General features: G+C 46.5%; 1 pseudogene; it reads right to left on the reverse strand.

Moving 5' to 3' along the window:
* Positions 1–2,121: 2,121 nt before the first annotated feature.
* Positions 2,122–3,720, reverse strand: LOC109466654 (annotated as a pseudogene).
* Positions 3,721–4,320: the final 600 nt, after the last annotated feature.

Here is a 4,320-nt window from a genome sequence, read left to right on the forward strand (position 1 = left end):
TCTGTAATCTCAACAGGACATCACGATTCTCGCGTTCTCTATCTTCACATTTACAATTCTTACCAAAGCAGGGGCAGAAATGACGGCTATAGTGAAGAGTATAGTTTCCATGAGAGGGTCTGAATGGGGAAAACGGGAGGTTCCTTTGTTCGCGCGATGCGCGGGAAAGATCAGAGAATAGCTTCTGCTCATGGAGGTCATACGTCACTTGTCAGTTCTAATCATGTCTGCTGCAGTGAAGATAGTTCAGAGATCATCACGGACTAGATAAACATTCTAGCCAACGCCGACATCATTTAGGAAAAAAACGCCGATAGCCGAAAAAATACGTCGACCCAGGTATCCTTGGTGATGGTTATGAGAATAATAACTTCCCGTTTGGCCTGAATTTTACTCTTTGTAATGAAAAAAAGTGTAACGGTACAAAAATACAAGGAGGCAACATGACTACAACCAAGGCCCCAGTTTAGCTTTGCTTATTTCACGCCACAAAAGAGTTGAGTAGGAAGTTTAACGGTCATGTTACGTCTGTCATACATGTATGATTTACCGGCAAACAATTCTAGGAAACACAGAAGGTGTGGACAGTTTTACCTGGCGTAGTCTTGGGTCTCGTGGCGAAACGTGGGGTGTCGTAAAGGAAGCAATATATCCGAGGTGCGATGTCCAAATATTTGTCCCACTCTTCCCCACGCAGGTGTGGCAAACACCGAACACCCGGCCGACGCGCGGTGTGCCTAAACTTCTCAAAAATGTGGCTCGTCACAGAGATACAAAATAAAGGACGTTTACAATAGTAAACGGGCACAATTTCCATCGCAAAACATATCCGTTCACTTACTTATTTCTGCTATAACTAAAAAGCAAGGAGAAGTTAGCTAACGTACCTTGTACTATATATCAATTTTGTATACGTTTTGTTGTGACCTGTGTGGGGAAATGTGCAATAAAGGACTTCATAACAAAACTGCACTGTGACCTAACTCCAATATGTCAAGTCAAGTGAAGGGCGTATGATAGCCGCGTGGTAGAATAGGACCTTGTATTTGCTAACTAACTGTTTGAAATTTGTGTTTCAAATCAAATTCTAGTTCCCTTGCCGTACTGAATTTGCCCCCGCGGTCGCTCGCTAAGCTAAACCGTTTCTTGTTTGCCACACAGAACGTTCCCATCCTTTTGGTGTATTTCGGTAGGCAGGTAGCTGGCTGTGGTGGGCCATCTTTTGTTCTAGTATTTGTAACAAGCCGCGCTGATCACACATGGCGACTTTACCGACGCTGTTTCTCTGACAGGATTAATTGGGGTGGAGTGCGTGTTATTAGCAATTTGATGAACGAGTGTCAACAGAGGTACCTGTAAGAAGAGGTGTGAATTGGCTCGTGTGACCCAGCTTGTAAAATATGACCCGCGTATTACCTGTCTGTTGTAGTACAGGGTGCGGAGTGATTAGGCCTCACATAAAGAGGTAATTGGGGACGTGGTCGCACGACCGGTCTCTTTGGAAACATGTGGAAGCACTCCTGAGTTCCCATGGGGGTTAAGAACATGTGTTTAAAGATAACAAGATATCGTCTGTATTGAGGATAACTACAGCAGAATTCACTGTCGCCCAATTCTGACGTATGTTACTTAAATCATATTACCTAGCCGCACGCATTGTTGCTACGTACTGTCAATTGCCTTTACTTTACTATATATAGCTTTATACAGCTATAAACTTACGATTTTATAACATCTGCTTTTAAATTCTTTTATGTCGGCTAGTCTTATATAGTCTTATATACTATTTAGTCAGACGCACAAGAAATGTTCTGAGGGAGACTTTTCTCGTCTCGCTATCTGAGGGGCTAAGCTGACAATCGTTTTTCAATCTTACCATCTTTACAGGTATACCCGAAACCCCCATGCATAATCACAGACTATGATAACACGCAAATGATACCATGTACATGCAAGTCGACTATTTGCCCTATAGTTTAGAACATCGTAAGTAAAATTGTAACTATATTTTTCTTGGCTTGCAATGCATACTGTAGCAAGGAAAAGTGCATGAAACTGATGACTGAAAGAAAAAAAAGGGACTAAGTCGTAGGTTTCAAGGATTAGTTTATTTCTCATCGCTTCAATATGAAAAATATCACTCTATTTTGTTGATAACAATGTAATATAAGCACTTTCCAACATCTGACACTTGTCGTAATACTTGTAAGGGATCATACATATATTACATATCGTCGTTATCATTTTGCCAAAAATATACACTATGGTATCAAACCGCCACTTGTAAAAGTCACATAGACAACATTCGTACAAAAAGGACAGATGTAAGAGAATACGGCGACATTGTGGAAGCTGGGAGTAACGTTTGGAGTGGAAGCACGATTTGGGTCATATTTGTCCCATAGTTTTACAGCATGTGAAGTGTGTGTGGAACTGTTTGATATAACACACTCGAGAGTCAGTGGAGTGTGTCCATCTGTCCCACGGATGACTTTAGGACTATGAACAGGTCATGGAATAATAGGAAACAACAGTCCTGTTTACGGTCTTTCTACTATTGAATAGCCGTCATTGTACAAGGCAACAATACCTCACCTAGACTCTTCATTGTGCATATTGTCGTGGTTAAGTACAGGCTATGACGGGCATATGTACAGAGTTGACAAAGTCAGAAGATCAGCGGTCTAGCGCCCATGATCGGCCCCCAGGAAAGTTCTCTTTTGTGGCGGCTGTCAGCAGCTCAGAGTCCGTGTCGTGAAAGACGGCGAATGCCTGAACTCTCCACCCACCACTGTCCCCGTCTGAACCGGTCTCCCCAGTCCGCCTTGTCATTTCCTCGTCTTCCCCGGAGATACCGTCCAGGCGCGTTGTCGTCACTCTGCTGTTTGGAGCGGGGAAATCTTCGTCTGCGTCCCTCACCGAGCTACTGGAGCTGAGTCCTTCGGGGCTGCTTGGCCTGGAGGCCGCGGTGGAGCCGTGATCCGGGGCGGTCACCTCGTCGTCCAGGAGTTCCTTCAGGGCGAGGATGTAGCTCTGCGCCATCTGAAGCGTCTCGTACTTGGAGAGCTGGCGGTCGTCTCCGATGCCAGGCACGACCTGTCTCAGCCTGTCGAAGGCGTCGTTCAGCCCGTGCATCCTTCGGCGCTACGCGGGCGTTTGCCGCCAGACGACGGTAGCGAAGGATGTTGGGTGTGGGCTGGCACCTCCTGGGCCGACTGGCGCGAGCCCTCCTCCCCTCCCTCCTCCTACCTGCATCCCTCTCACCCCCGGCCTCCTGTAGCATGTCCCCTCCGTACGGCGTGAACGGCGCGTACGTCGTGAGGATGCTGCTCCCGTCTACAGTGCTCTGGTCCAGGGCATGGCCGAACATGTGGTCCGCCGGGGCCGCCTCAGCCTTGAGCGGGCTCCAACAGAAGGGCGCTGCGGGCAGCTCGCCGGTGTGGGTAGGGCTGTAGTCTTCCATCGCTTAGCTCCGTCTTGAAGGATTCTGACCACAAGTGGACAAGTGGGCGCATTTATAGCGTCCCTGTCGTGCCGTTTGTTTTGTCGGGATCGCACGAAGGGCGTGCGAGGGGGATGGGGAAGCGTGCCGCCGACCAATCACAGACCGGCTAGGCACGAGACAAAGCAAGACCCCCATGCGCGGGCCGGCGGCTCAAGTCGTACCGAGGCTATTCCAAACTGCCCTGACCACATGGACACCGTAAGGGGGCAGTGTTAACATAACTAATGATGAGTGATCACTGGTCTTTCCGGATACATACATGCCAAAAAGGTAAGTACAAGCAAGAACACTTAAGAAAAAAGATACCAGAAAAATAAAACAAGTGCAAACATGTGCATACTTTCTTTTTGGTCGTCGTGGTACGATAGAAAACAGCAACTAAGATGTATACGGTATGTGTGGCTACTTGTAGTATACAACAAGGCAGCAAAACAACAGGTTAGTGATAATTCATAGATAAAACGTAGGTCACACCCATTAATATCGTATCAAATGACAAATAAAAAATACTAGTCAGTTGTCATTGCTTGTCAGCAATTTCTTTCGTGTTCTAGTACATGGAAGGGTACGAACTTCGACCAGTTAGTCCAATAAACATTCTCTTTTCTGCGAAAAACACATGTCCGGATGTCTTGTGCGCAGAACCGCGGTTTCCTTGTGGTCTGTACGTTGTTCAATGACCCATCTGATCATTTGTCAACACCACAACATCAAGTAATCTCCAAGCAGATCTTTCGTCGGCTACAAAGACTGAGTAGACATCAAATTGGCCAGGCATTTACTATTTGCCATCCGGCCATTTAGGCTGGCGTAAA

The sequence above is a fragment of the Branchiostoma belcheri genome, unplaced genomic scaffold (assembly GCF_001625305.1).
Source record: "Branchiostoma belcheri isolate BF01 breed outbred unplaced genomic scaffold, Haploidv18h27 scaffold17, whole genome shotgun sequence".
Taxonomy (NCBI): domain Eukaryota; kingdom Metazoa; phylum Chordata; class Leptocardii; order Amphioxiformes; family Branchiostomatidae; genus Branchiostoma; species Branchiostoma belcheri.